This window comes from Cydia splendana, chromosome 19, assembly GCF_910591565.1.
Source record: "Cydia splendana chromosome 19, ilCydSple1.2, whole genome shotgun sequence".
NCBI lineage: Eukaryota > Metazoa > Arthropoda > Insecta > Lepidoptera > Tortricidae > Cydia > Cydia splendana.
The window spans coordinates 7,589,848-7,606,256 of NC_085978.1; the positions used below are offsets into that span (position 1 = coordinate 7,589,848).

The 16,409-nt window shown below is 36.1% G+C and overlaps 2 long non-coding RNA genes across 2 annotated transcripts in view; one reads left to right on the plus strand and one right to left on the minus strand.

The window, feature by feature from the left end:
• Positions 1 to 16,409, plus strand: part of LOC134800291 (uncharacterized) — a 167,497-nt gene that overhangs the window by 117,346 nt on the left and 33,742 nt on the right. The gene's annotated exons all lie outside the window — the stretch shown is intronic.
• The window catches only part of LOC134800287 (uncharacterized), a 197,310-nt gene continuing 182,839 nt past the window's right edge, over positions 1,939 to 16,409 (minus strand). Inside the window, exon 3 of the long non-coding RNA XR_010145520.1 lies at positions 1,939 to 1,953. This is a non-coding gene — a long non-coding RNA (uncharacterized LOC134800287). The remainder of the gene's footprint in view (positions 1,954 to 16,409) is intronic.

Below are 16,409 nucleotides of genomic sequence, written 5' to 3' on the forward strand. Positions count from 1 at the left end.
ATTTTGACTTCTACAACAGTAAAGCTACGAGGCCATGTTTGGTATCGTTTTCGTATAAATTCGCAGTACCAAATTTAGTTAAGGTATCACATTGACACCATTCCGAAGTAAAAACATATAAACTTATTAAAATACTTTCTTTTAAACTCCTCTTCACGCTTAAACTGCTGAACAGTTTTAATTTAAATTTGGTACACATATATTTTGAGTCCCGAGACAGGACATAATAAGTTATCTCAAAAATCATCCTTTAAAGGTGTGAAATGAGGTGTAGGGGGGAATTCAGAATTGACTTCTTGAAGTTAATACTGTTTAAGTTTAGGTTTGAAGTCATGTTTTTTTATCATTTTTAACTTAATCAAAGATGTAGACCATCCCAAATTTCATATAAATCGGTTCAGCGGTTATTGATTTCCCGTACAAATTTCCACGCCACTTTTCACACCTTCAAAAGATGATTTTGGTTATAAGATCTATCCTATGTCCTGTTCCGGGACGCAAACTATTTCTATACCAAATTTCAACGAAATCGGTTCAGCGGTTAAGCGTCAAGAGGAGTTTCAAAAAAACCGGCCAAGTGCGAGTCGGACTCGCGTATTAAGGGTTCCGTAAATTAAGTCCGACTCGCGCTTGACTGCACATTTCTAATAGGTTTTCCTGTCATCTATAGGTAAAGAACTATTTTGTGTATTCAGACGGACATACATACAGACGCACGAGTGATCCTATAAGGGTTCCGTTTTTTCCTTTTGAGTTACGTAACCCTAAAAAGATTTTTTTTTTCATTTTGTGGAATGGTGTCAATGTGATACCTTAAATGGATTCAGCACCCCAGATTTATACGAAAACGATACCAAACACGGCCTAGCACCTTCACTGATATAGATATATCAAGATAAAATTGAGAGCCCTAAATAAACTTTCAAGAGCGGATATCTCAAAAACTATTCAACATATCGAAAAAATTGACGAATAAACTTGTAACAAATTAAATTAAATTTCATTTTGTATAAGAGGCCATGTCGCTGAGATGCATAGTTTCCGAGATATAATCGAAAAACCGGAAAATGGGACCTTCAAAGCCCCCTCTCTCCCCCCCCCCGCTCAAGGGCTACGGCCGGGGACTTTTGATATGTTCACCTCCTAACTTGTCAAACCGAGTTACGGAGTCAAAAATTGTGTTCCGAGCATTTCCCTCTACAGCTTTTGGAGCATTCGTTGCCTGACCTAAGTAGCTTATTGCATTTCTTTAAAAACTTTTCTGTAAAAGGTTGACGGGTGTTGGGTGTTTATATGGTTTCGGTCGATTATTATCATTTGCATTGCCCATGATGACTTACTAGAATTACGAGCACACGAGACACTAATAGTAGTTTGACAAACCTTGGTTTTCAAGAGGTATTTTATATTGACATTTGCTGTCACAAATTTGCTGTCAGATTTAGTCGCAAACCGCACGCAAAGTGCACACAAATGTGTCGACACCTTGTTACGGAAAAGTGTAGACACGGCGGAAACAATTCTAGACACATTGTGTGGACTCTGTTACGACACATCTGACATTTAGTTACCACTTTGTGATTCTGCGACTGGAATGGTTATATGGGCCCAGTGGCCGCCGAGCGGTACGTGCTAGCGGATTTCCCACATTCTCAACACCGCCCAGTATTCGTTGTCATAGGTCTGAAAATACCGATCGTTGGGTCGTATCCCGCCTAAAACCACCTCGCGGGTGTTTGCTTATTCTGATGACCTGACCCTTGTGACACAAGAAGACAGCTTGGAAATGGGATAAAATACCCTGGAAAAGGACCCAGGTCCTAATATCTGTTAGATGACTATTTCTCTCGGTAGCGTTTGTGCCCCAGCACTTCCAAGACCGAGGTGTCTATCAATAAGCGTTACTACTACAACGTTAAACTAGGGAAATTAAGGAATATTTATTGAAAATAGCTGTTTATGTATACAATTAGTGCGTACTAAATGTATTGTATTGTTCTAAATTTAATAGTAAACTCTGAAGTGCTTGTTGATCATCAAAATAATTAAACTATGTATATAAAACTGTAAAATAGAAAAACTCGAAAAAGCCGGTTTTATCGAAGTTAAAACCCGGTTTTTGCAATTGGCTGTAAACCCGGTTTTTCCGGTTTTATCGATTTCGGTGAAACCGGGTTTGTGACGCCTCGCCTACCTGTACCTGATATGTGATATGCAATAAACGATTTATGTTTGCGAAATTGTTGACGTTAAAAATGCTTTTAATTCGGTTAGTAGAGACACCTTGCTGACAGAATTTAAGGACAAAATTCCGGAACTATTAGCTTTTCTTTTGCTATTCAGACTCATCTAAATTAATGTACAAGTCACATGAATTATCTTCTGAGGTTGGCTGTAAGCAGGGTGACCCTCTCGGGCCAGCAATTTTTAGTTTGGCTATAAATCCAATTACCAAAAATTTTAAATCAAAATTCAATGTATGGTACTTAGATGACGGAACCCTAGGAGGCGACGAGAATACTGTGCTCTCTGATTTGTCTTTTATTAAGAGTAGTTTCGAAAATATTGGTTTAGAACTGAATTTCAGAAAATGCGAACTCTTTATTCAAAAATCTTCTTGTACTTTGACCGACTTACAACCCAAATTTGACGATCTGACTCCTAATATCAAATCAGTAGACAAGTATTCTCTTTGCCTCCTGGGTTCTCCTATATTCGAAGATTCTTTTCCCGATTATATTTCTAACTGTGTAACTAAATTCAAAAGTCACACGTATCGCTTACTCAAAATTAGCCCTCGTTATGCTCTTGTGATTCTTATATTCTGCCTTTTTGTCCCTAAATTTACATATGTGCTCCGCTGTTGTCCTTTTTGGAAACATCAAAATGTATTGTCCCCTATAGATGATTGATCAAAATTAGTTTAGAGACGATTCTAAGCATTCAACTAAGTGAGCCTTCCTGGTCTCAAGCGTCCCTCCCTATTCGGTTTGGAGGTTTAGGAATTCGCATAATCATAATAATAATCATAATCATCATTTATTAATAATATAAAATTACATGTCAAACTAGACGGGCCCGCAGCTCCGCTCGCGTAAATGAAATAAAGAGTGTGTCAACCCTGCCAGGGTTCATAACGGTGATAGGGATTTCTTATTTGTACCCGTTATTTGGATAACTTAACACGCACAATACCTGAAAAAAATTATGTGATTTGATAAAAGGCAAAATTATACTTTTTCATCTACGTAGTTATTTATTTAAAACTCGTTTCAACATAAAATTATTATTTATTTTTATAAGCCTAATTGCAAAAACGTTCATTAGATTAATATCCGCCTTAAGACGAATATGGACGACCACCGCCCATAAATCGCCTTTTGGTACAAACGTACGTACTCCCCATTTCCCTTTCTGAAGACTAACATTACTTACTACGGTTATGTGAATCCTGGCCTCCGAGAAAAGACAAAACAAAACACACCATATTTCTCGGTCTTGCGATAGCTCCCGCCAGTCCCCATGGCCGAGGATAAGCAGATCTCGAGCAACTACGTCGTTCCAGCGGTAGGTACCTATGACGTCCAATTGGGCGTCTCCCATTTCGTTGTCCCAAGTACGCTCTCGTCACGGCACGATCCTCTCCCATTCTCTCTAAATGTCCGAGCCAATGTAAGCTTAGCCACTTTTGTCTCTCAGTATTCCGCCAGTATATCGGAACACATCCTTATTTCTATAGCAACAGAGTTATATTACGATATTTGGCCGACTGCTGACTGTACGTTTGCTTATTTTCACCAGGTCGTTTCGCTCAAAAATATCTGAACATGCACTTAAATTTTATCGGCTGCTATTTAACTGATCACCAGATTTAGTAAAATTTAATACCAAAAAAATCTATTTTACCACCCTAAAATCATGAATGATCACCAAAATTATAACACCATTTTAATGTGAAATGATTACCAATTTTATTACATTTTACTATCCTTTTAAAGGAAATGACACCAAACTAATCATTATTAACCCAAAAATAGTCAATGATTACCAAATTTCAAACCCCATTTTAATGTGAAATGATAACCAAATTTTTACATCTTGCTATCCTATTAAAGAAAATGACACCAAAATAATCATTGTAAACCCAAAAATAGTAAATGACCACCAAAATTAGAACTCCATTTTAATGTAAAATGATAACCAAATTTTTAAATCTTGTTATCCTATTAAAGCAAATGGCTCCAAAATAATCATTGTAAACGCAAAAATAGTAAATGATCACAAAAATTGTAACCACATTTTAATTAAAAATGTGCAAACATTTAATATATCGTTATCCTATTAAATTAATTAATCCACTTCGTCAACTTTTTCTAGTAGCATTTTATTTCTGTAACAGTCGCAGTTCTAACCTAACCTAACCCACTTTTCTAGTAGCATTTTGTTTCTGTAAGGGTCGCAGTTCAAACCTAACCTAACCCACTTTTCTAGTAGCATTTCTTTTCTGCAAGGGTCGCAGTTCAAACCTAACCCACTTTTCTAGTAGCATTTCGTTTCTGTATGGGTCGCAGTTCAAACCTAACCTAACCCACTTTTCTAGTAGCATTTCTTTTCTGTAAGGGTCGCAGTTCAAACCTAACCTAACCCACTTTTCTTAATTTTGGCATCAGTTTACTTTATTTGGTAATATGTATACATTTTTTGGTAATCATAGTGGTTTATTTGGGTGAAAATATCGCATTAATTTGGTCTTCAAGATTTGGTGATCATTAATGATTTTTGGTGATCATTCAATATATTTGGTATTTGAATACAATTTGAAGTGCAGTCGTAATTAAAGTGGTGGTACTTTTGTATTTTTAGGCCTTATTTTTTTGGTGTTCAGTAATTTTTTTTGGTAAGCACGATTTTTTTATTTAGGGTACCAAAGTATTTTTTGGTGGTCATTGTATTTGTAGCCAATTTTATCTACCTACATTATAACTTGCTATCAACTTTGTATTTTTGGCCCATCTCGGCAGCCCGGTCCCCGGACGAATTTGTTTGCCGAAGCTGTGAAAGTAAATCTGAATAACATAACTCAAAAAGAAATTTAAAACAACAAAATACAAATTACTATTGATATTGATAAGTCATTATCAGTCATTATATGGCATGTCAGTCGTATGGGCATAAACTAAGGTAAAGGGATTTTCGTTGGGAAAACGTTGGGATGAGGTTCGTTCCGTAGCCAACATTAAAATTTGTATTGGCCCACCATCGCATTTACCAACATTCGCTGTGGCACAGATGTCCAACAATGGGCCTTTGTGTATTTTGGTACCGTTGGCTAAACAACGATAATATTCGTTGGCCCAATGATGGCATATATCGCATTTACCAACATTGGCAGTGGCAGTGATGCCCAACAATGGGCCTTTGTGTATTTTGGTAACGTTGGCTAATCAACGATATCATCCGATGGCCCAATGATGACAAATATCGCATTTACCAACATTGGCTGTGGCACTGATGCCCAACAACGGGCCTTTGTGTATTTTGGTAACGTTGGCTAAACAACGATAATATTAGTTGGCCCAATGATGACATATATCGCATTTACCAACATTGGCAGTGGCAGTGGTGCCCAACAATGGGCCTTTGTGTATTTTGCTACCGTTCGCTAAACAACGATAACATTCGTTGGCCCAATGGTGACAAATACCGCATTTACCAACATTGGCTGTGGCACGGATGCCCAACAATGGGCCTTTGTGTATTTTGCTACCGTTCGCTAAACAACGATAACATTCGTTGGCCCAATGGAGACAAATACCGCATTTACCAACATTGGCTGTGGCACGGATGCCCAACAATGGGCCTCTGTGTATTTTGGTAACGTTGGCTAATCAACGATATCTTCCGATGGCCCAATGATGACAAATATCGCATTTACCAAAATTGGCTGTGGCACTGATGCCCAACAACGGGCCTTTGTGTATTTTGGTAACGTTGGCTAAACAACGATAATATTAGTTGGCCCAATGATGACATATATCGCATTTACCAACATTGGCAGTGGCAGTGATGCCCAACAATGGGCCTTTGTGTATTTTGGTAACGTTGGCTAATCAACGATATCATCCGATGGTCCACTGATGACAAATATCGCATTTACCAACATTGGCTGTGGAACTTTGCTTGTGGCGTCACTAGATGGCGTTACTGTCTCCAAACTTCGAAGTTATAGTTATTTTCTCGATTATTCCGGATATAATCATAATATTTTTTAAAAGTAACTTATAAATCTAATAGCTATAACTATAGAATTTATACATTCATTTAAAAAATTGTATTTTACCAACATTTTCTCAATGTAAATCTCAAAAAACATAAATCTCGCTTACGAAGTTTTGAAGTGCGGTTAGTATATATACAAATTAGAGTGTATAGTAAGTGTACTTGCTTCGGCAGTACATATACTGAAATTGGAACGATACAGAGAAGATTAACAACAACTGGTGCCTAGGACCTTCATGTGGGTATACAACCCATGCCTACCGTAGTGTAATTGTAATATTTATCAGCAAAACGGCCCAACGTCGTATTACACAACCACTTACCTAACGTAGGGTAACTGTAGGACTCGTAAACAAATGCCCATTACATAATTAGACTGTAGGCCCACTATAAATTACACAACGATTTACCTATGGTAGTATTGTAAGAATCCTACACAAGACCCAACGTTAAAGTTACAATGTTGGCCCTTTGTGGGACAAGCTGTGTTGGGCCTCCAACCTGGTGCACGACTACCTACCGACCTACCTGACTTGCCGTTGGGTAATTGTTGAATTTGCAAACAGAAGCACAACGAAAAAATTGCCCTTTTTTATTTTTTTGCAGTTGGCCCTACAGAAGCCATACGGCCAAATGTAACAATTAACCAACCATCAAACAAATGTGTATAGGCCCAACCACGGCCCAACCAAAACCACAACCGTTGAATAATTGTATGATTTATTTAAATAGGCCCAACGAAAAAATTACTCTAATGGCCCTCTGTTGGGAATCTTCAGGAGGGCCTTTGTCGAGGGCCCTCCAGCAAATCGTACGGCCAAATGTAACAATTAACCAACCATCAAACAAATGTGTATAGGCCCAACCACGGCCCAACCAAAACCACCACCGTTGAATAATTGTATGATTTATTTAAATAGGCCCAACGAAAAAATTACTCTTATGGCCCTCTGTTGGGAATCTTCGGGAGGGCCTTTGTCGAGGGCCCTCCAGCAAATCGTACGGCCAAATATAACGGTTGCCCAACTAATACGTAAACAAAGGCCCAACCACATCCCTACAAGAAAATGCTATTAGGGTGACAGCACTTTTTATTTTACTTCGAGTAAAAAAGGCCGAAATCACTGCATACCAACATAGCAAACATAATTTTGGTTATTTGAAGTTCGAAACGAAAGCAACCGAGAGTTTCCGAAAATAGCCGATAGTCGTAAAATGAAGAATGTTATGAAAATTTCTTTTGCTTATTGTAAATTAAATACGCATCGAAAGCGAAAGCGACTCGTAAACAAATGCCCATTACATAATTAGACTGTACCCATACAACCATTTCCAGTCGCCGTTACGACGCGGTGTTGACACATCTTGTGTCGACACCGTCTGTTTCGGTCACAATTCCAGGCGCAGAGTCGTCGCCGTGTCGACACAGTTACCAGAAATGGGGGAGGGTCGACACATGACACAAAGTGACATAAAGTGTGGTCGCCGTGTGCACACATTGTTTCGAGTTTGCGACTACTTTATGCCAAAATCATTCGTTCATTCGTTCATTTTGTTCCTGTCAAATGGAAACTGTCATATGGAAAAATACTTAAATAAAAATAAGTGACATTAATACGCCATCTCTAAAACGGATTACAAGACGTAATTATATATTGTTTGCATTTATATTACAATAGGACTTAAATTATTATGGGGAATTAAACTGCTCGAGTGATTTGATAAACTAAGTGTAATATAATCAACGCGCCACCACATTGTTTTAGTTTAGCCGGAAATGAAATTGTTTACTTCTCAGTGCCTGTGTTCATAACTATATTATTTGAAGCATTTTTAGTACTTCGATGCGTATACTATACTTAAATAACAGAAATAACGATTTACATACTACGAAACTTAATTATGATGTATAAATTATGATGTATAAATACTTATTTTCAAAGTCAAACGACAGCAACAAGCTTACAATGATGTAAACAATGCCATTTCAAAAGTAGTAAATTGGTTCAATGTTAATAATTTATTGTTAAATGAGAAAAAGACTAAATGTATTAAGTTTGTCACTAGTAGTAACGTAAGGCATGTGCAAACAAGTGTCATTGTGAAGGATGAGGAATTGGAATTAGTTGATAGTACAGTTTTTCTTGGTATAACTTTAGATTCTAAACTCCAGTGGGGTCCCCATATTGCTACTCTTTCGAATAGACTGAGCTCTGCAGCTTTTGCAGTGAGCAAAATCCGTCAGTTAACTGACGTGAAAACAGCTCGATTAGTATATTTTAGTTACTTCCATAGCATTATGGCATATGGTATTTTACTGTGGGGCGGTGCTTCAGAGATAAATACCATTTTTGTTCTGCAGAAGAGGGCTATTCGAGCAATATACAAAATGAACCATAGAGACTCACTTAGAGATAAATTTAAGGAAATTGACATAATGACAGTGCACTGTCAATACATTTATGAGAATATTCTGTATGTACATAAAAATATTGTAAATTTTAGGAAAAATTGTGAAATTCATAATATTAATACTAGAAATAAACATAAGCTCGCAGTGCCCTTCACTCGGCTCCATAAAATTAAAAAATCATTCATGGGTAATTGTGTAAGATTTTATAATAAACTTCCAAACCATATTACTGAATTATCTATTAATAAATTTAAGAATTATGTAAAGCGTAAACTTATTTCTAAAGCTTATTATACCACACAAGACTACATGAATGATATTACAAAGTGGGATTAATTGTTATTCGAAATGATTATTTATTTATTAGGTATATTTGATTATTGATGAGGAAATGGATATTCCGATGTAATACTATCTACTTCTTTTGTTACTTATGCTTTTTTTTGACATTTAGATTTTATTCTAGAAATTCTAGACTAGTATTTTTTTATACAATCTTTTTAATGTTTGACGATCCTTTTGTGAAATTCTTAGTGTTAAATTTGATATGTATAATAATCCAATTTTATTATGGAATAATATTAACATCAATAAATTGCTCTGATAATTAGATTAAGATTAATTACGATTCATAAGAGCTTGTTGCTAGGCCTACATGAATAAAGTATATTTTTGATTTTGATTTTGATTTTATGGTTTAAGGCTGAGAAATATTGCAGTCACAAAGTAGTCGCAATGTTTCGACTTTTTGTCGACTCTGTGTTGACACATGACACGCGCTGTCAAAAGTAATAACAAAGTTACTGGTATGTTACTGGATTTGCAAAATGGCTCCTTGTGTTGATTTGTTTTCAGATATTCTCAAAGTGTAAAAATGCCGTGGTCAGAGATGGGCATTAATCGATTAACTGTTTATTTGACTAATTAATGGAATAAAAAAAGTTAATTCTCAAATTTTAATCGCGATTAGTTTAGTCGACCTAAAATGAAATTGAATTAATCTGAATATTAATCGAATAAATTATCGATTAAATCTCGATTGAAAGTTGACAGGGGGCCATTTTTGTACGTAAAAATAATAGAAATGTCTTGCATGCAGATGGTAGCAAAACACTTTGTCATAAAAGTCGAGATGGGTGTCGTTTTATAGGTTTTAGGGGGCGCAGATTTCGAAAATGATGACTATTTTGGATTCCAAGATGGCGGCCATGCACTATGTCATAAAAGTCGTCATGGATGTCGTTTTATAGGTTTTAGGGGGCGCAGATTTCGAAAATGATGACCATTTTGGAATCCAAAATGGCGGCCATGCAGTATGTCATAAAAGTCGTCATGGCTGTCGTTTTATAGGTTTTAGGGAGCGCAGATTTCGAAAATAATAACTATTTTGGAATCCAAGATGGCCGCCATGCACTATATTAAAAGTCGTCATGGATGTCGTTTTATTGGTCATGGTCATCAATTTCGAAATCTGTACATCTGTTTCAAATAAGGTATCGGTAGATGCATTCTAGTAAGTCAACAACATATATATCTACTACCGAAATGTACTTTATGTATGTATGAAATGTACTTATTGTAGTGAATAGAAATGAGACTTGAAGCTAGATAGAATATAAGACAGGAAAGGTGATGTTTTTGACTGACTTCGCTAATTAATGGAGATAATGTCACGGGTAGGATCTGCCGTAGAACGTTGAACTTCTGGAGTACAAGGGTCCTCTTGGTATCTTAACCTGGTTAATGGGGACTTGGTAGGATACCGAAAAGACAAGACCAGATATATGGCATGCGTTTTTAATAGTACATATTGGATGGATTACAAGGCACTCCGCCTCAGAGCGGGCGCTGTCCGGAATACAATTTGTGTGTACAAGCCGCCAGCGGCTGTGGGCCGACACTATGGTAAGTCCTATCCTACGATCGCGAGACGGGCGGAACGCGGGGTTTTGGCCAAAACCTAAGGTAAAAGTCTAGTGCACTCACGGGTACCAAACGTAGCTATCATCCGCAGGTCTACTGGTATGTAACGCAGCAGGCGGATCACTATCGGTGGGCGGCAGGCGTTCCTCGAGCTCCGGCTTTGGCAAGCCAGGGCGAGAACAACCCGCGGCGCTCGGAGTTCCACAAGAAGGACCCGCGCGATGACACCTTGGGGTCGCCGGACCGCGGCAAGGCTGTCCGACACACGGCTCGCGGGTCAAGGCCGTGCCCTACGGCTCGGTGGCGGTGCCCACATGGCACGCCGTACCGCTCGACACGCAGTCCACAGTGCGGTGAGAGACAGCGTCAACACGACGCTCAGCAGAGTTGGGAGCGCGCAACGACGCTCAGAGAAGCACGACTATCGGCCATGCCTGCCCTCGCCGGTGACGTGGAACGCACTCGGTGGGCTACGCCCTTTTCGCGCACAACACACACACACGGCGATACACGCACTTTACATCTAAATCTTCCACCGGCCGGGCCAGGCGGCGGAAGGGGGCGAAAATGGTTTATTCCAGTACTCAATTAGGATCTATCTAAATGCTAGCCAAACCCAATTCCCACTGACACCTCGGTCATCAAACCTCACCTACCCCCAGCGCTCCGTTTCGATCCATATCAACGCATCAAACGTCAAACCAACTTAACTCTTTTCTAAATCATGTGATTCTCGAAAATATAATAATACTCATTAATACTTGTAATATTTTAAGTGGTCAATAATAATTATGGACAATTACATCTTCTATTGCTGTTTTCTACATTGTTTCATTCAGAATATCTTCCTTCCGATGCGGTAACCAAACACGCAACTTTTCTTTGACAGTTCATCTGTCAAGAATCCCTACCCCTAGACACCTTCAAAATCGCGATTTTTGTTTGATAAAAATTCCGAAAATGATCCAAAATACGGATCAAATCAGGATGTGACCTACTTGGGCAGCTAGGGTGGATCACGAGGATCATTTTGATATGCGTGAAGCCAGGTTTGGTTCAGCAACTTCAGTACAACCTGGGTGACAAGTTCCGTTCAAGTGGCATGCTCTTCAGACTTGTTCCTTCGAAACCAGTCAGCCAGGAGGCAGGATATGTTAATCAACCTGCAGCTAAGAAGGTACGTTATCGTTTTACATAAGTGTCACACTGCGGTGTATGTTATTTTGTTGGAAATGCGACAGTCATGTTGTACAGGTTATCTTGTATGGGAAAGTATGTATCTATCATAGGCAAATATGTAGCATCGCTACAATATCCCCCCTCTCGGCAAAGAGGTTAAGCACCGCTTAACCGAGGCAGCCGGGGTAACCGGAGAAAAAAAAATCTTTTCTCAAAAAAATCATGGAGTCCATTAGGGCGTTAACTATGCATGCAGATATATACATGCCTTTAATATTTATTATTGTTTGACACTAAGCCTAGTTTGTATTTATTTAGTATTCTAATTATTTATATTTAATTTACCTATGTAAGTTTAATTTTACTTCTCTAAACCTACAATTTACACTTTTACCTTTTAACACTATGTTGTGGTTAGACCCTAACTATTGTGATGGCTCTTCTAGTATGGTTACTCTGCTATTAATAATACAAGAATGGAGGTACTTGCATTTACTCTGATCCGACCAATCCTTCACGGTCTGTCCTCTTTGACCGCCTCGACCCAAGTGAACGAACTGCCTGAGCCTGTCCAACTGGCCCCGTTCCGTGTCCCCACTACCTACCGTGTTGCCAGCAGTATAATGTTATTTTCCCAACCACCCCTGTATTAATCAGGGTAATGCTAATGTTGCCACATTAAAATTATTAATCAACGCTATCTTTAATGTAAATATAAATAAATCATGACATTCGGCCATCCAACTTCGTGCATGACTCCGGCGCACGAACCTTATCACCAAAAGTTAGATCCGTTTTATTTGTTCCGCCAATCATAAAAAAATAAAGTGGTTTCTATTTCAAAGTTTTAAACGTAACGTATCACAATTGATTAAGTAAAATTATGATGTATATCCACTTGAAATTAATATCATGACATTCGGTCCTCTGCTCTGTTTATCTTTATTCATAACTAATTAATTTCCATATATGTATCTGTATTTCATTACTATTATATACTGTGAGTCCAAAATTTTCACTTAGGTGTAACACTCGTTTCTTTTTTGTATACGTAACATTCAATCTATACTAGACAATGTAATTTTATAATACCTGTTGTTAATTTTCGTATAATAACTATAAAATATATATAATAACAAAGCTGAGTTTTTATTATGCATATTGTGTTTCGTTTTCTCATAACTTTAACATTACTTATGTCCGTTAAAGTATACGTGTATTTTATTTAATTCAGTACTCTTTTTTTATACTCTAAAATTGTTCGACTACTACGTTTTCCAGTTCTACATATTTTAAAATTCACTTCTTGTTTGACCCAATATTATACTAGGTATATTGAATTAATGTAGACTTCCTTTTACTACATTCACGTATTAATCGTTATAGTTAGAAGATAATATTTCAGCCCTGAAATTAGACGTCTACGTTACAATTTTCAAGACCACCAGTTTTGTGTTCAGCTCAAAACTATTACGTTCAGTTTCAAATTTACGCAACTACCATGTATGTCTCTGAATCCGTAATGTATAAAAAAACATTATCACAACTTGCCATTAACAATCCTATTCTAATTCCTCTGATATTTAATAGCTAGCAATACTTTGCTTCTCATATCATGATTGTTACTTGCACTACAATATCATACGATACTTTCGCAAAAAAAAAGAGAAAAAAAAACGATATTTTGTAATCAATCAAATGCCACTTTGAATATCATCGCTTTCGCTGATTATCATTCAATATACAACTCTCTGCAATATGCACTCCACTCACTGTCAGTATAATCCAATTATTTTGTCATTGTCATTACTTCAAAACTAAACTAGTTTAATAACTTCTTTATCTTCCGTCATTCTTTCTGTCATTTCTGATTCCATCATTTCCATCAATTCACTGTCAATATAATAATGTTATTTCAATGTAAGTGTCATTACCTTGTAATAACTCCAACATTGAAGCAAGATGTTTAAACTAAATTCATTAACTGCCGTCATTCCTTCATGCCAATCCCTATACTATCACTAAAAATGTCATTTCTTCAAAGTAATGTCACTGTTTAGGCCCATATTAACATAATAACATACAAAATGTTATGTCTTGTAACTTCAAAGGATGTTAATGGGTACCTACTAATTCTCACGAAAGTAATGACTTAATTCTTTTCAAATCATTTCAACAATTTGTTAAAATTATAATTTATTTAATATTCGCCAAACATAAGATGTCTGAATTAGTAATGAACATTCAAAATACATAGTTAAATCACTGCCAGATACGCCCTTACGTCAATATAAGATATAGAGTGTCATCACTAAAGTCTTAACTTTATTTGATTGCAATAATGATTGAAACTGCTTAATCAAATCAAGTCTTAGTTATGAAGTCCAATGAAATCATTTTTTTTTCTTTTATAATCTTTCTCTAAAACTAGGTATTATTTCTATGACATAGCGAGACGAGGAGACGGAATGACCGGCTTCATTACTCTAAGTCCAAATTTTTATTAAGATTCTCGAACCATAAACCTTTGTCAGCATTTTTTTTTTTTTTTTTTTTTTACGTCCATTAACATTTGTTACTTTTCTAAAAATATACATTTGAATAGCTTGCAAACCATTATATCTTTTCTAAAAAAAAACACTATTCATATTAAATTCTGTCAAACCTTTGTCTAGTATTTGAGCGCAATGGTGATGATCGTCATGTATATATTAATTAAAGCAAGGGTGCGAAATTCCTGACTTTGGTCAAACTCTGTTCCGCTCGGCTCAGCATTGCTCCAATGTACAACAACATAAAGCTATCGTTTACCGTATGTTCGATCTGTTGTTCACTTTCCATTCTCGACTACTCAAAAGTTTATTACCAGAGATGCCTTTTTACTGTCTATAAAGTCTACTCTGCATTATATTCGTGTTCTATGTTTAAGTTGTACAGTAAACATATTTCATATATTAGGTGTTTTATGGTATCGGCATAAGTAAATGTACCTTAGGTACTATCTCGTTAGCACTCAATCACTTTACGTTGCATTCATCTGTTTTATTTAACGGAATATCTTGTTTAGTCCATGATAACTAGGTACCTCTGTTCTTTTATTTAATGCACTTCTACATCTGACACCTTTCTAATAAAATAATGAATGTGCTCATTGCAAACTCATGGTATTAGTTAGAACTTGGTATGCTTAAAACTCTTCAAATTCTTGATAATAAAGTATCAAATAATTTATAATCCATCGGAACATGAACATGATTGATAATAATATAACAATTAACAATTATTTAAATTTCGCCTATAACAAGGAATTTCTTCGAATACTGATCATCATCAACACAGCATATAGATTGAGAAAAGTTTAATCAATTTGACAAACCCACTGTCACAAAAGGTTGCGACTTCAAAGTAGGTACTCACTCAATAAAAATCTAAAAGATCCAGTCAATATGGTATATCAATCTGTTATCACAATTCCATTTATTTATTTGAAATACTGTCAAATTCAACTTAGTAGTAATCAACTTCAATAGTAAAAAGAAGCTACAACTTTCGTACATATATCTTTCATCATGACTGCGTACATAGTCAACTCTGTTGTACTAAATAGATTCAATTGAACAGTTTATTTTTACATCTATAAAGCGCTATGTAAATTATCCATCTAAAATAATATTTAATGTAATACATAGTTAGATTTAGCTTTCAATTCCTTTAATAAACTCGTGATCATCAAGTAACTTGAGTCAGTGAATTGTGAAAGATATCTCTTTTACGTATTTGATAGAACACAGACTGCATAGTTCCTTTTACTCGAATGTGTCTTTATATTCCTAAATATCGTTTAGTCTTCCTCTAAATAGTAATAATGAAACAGCTGTGTCTTATGAAATATACAACATTCCTCTCTATTGTTTTTGTCTACTTTCAATTACTTCGGGTAAGAATTCATATTTTTATTTTTAACTCCTCAAACTCTCAACACCAAATATCTCCGAAATCATGTAATTCTTATGACTTTCATAACAAACAAATTCGTTATAAATGTATAAGTATTTCTTTCGCAAACTAACACAACAAACAAACAAAGCTCTCATCTTGCACTGACAAAATACAATAATTCTGTAGAGTTGTACAAAACAAACTCCCATTATTCGCTCTCATGTAAATAAATATATTATTTATTTTTGTCATACAAAAGCTTGGGTTAACTTCTCTTATGTTATCTTCACTTATGTTAAGCTACCATAATGCTCTCTCACATTGTTATATAGCTACGAATCATACTTAGTATGATTATATCGGATAGTAATTTTACACAAACTCATGTACTTACAATTTATCATAAATTCTTTCAAAGTTCTATATTGTCATTAAATACTAGTTAAGCAATATAGAATCAGCGCATTTAAATTTACACACGCTCGTATAAGTATAATATATCAAAATGCATTATCACTTACATAATAGTGTCATTTAACCCATTTAAATTATATCATTATCGTCTCTTACATACACTTATGTAAATTTACTTATAAGTAACGTACTCTGAACGTCGTGACAAACTATCATCTTCTAATTTACATACGCTCATGTAAGTTTACCATAATGTACGCTT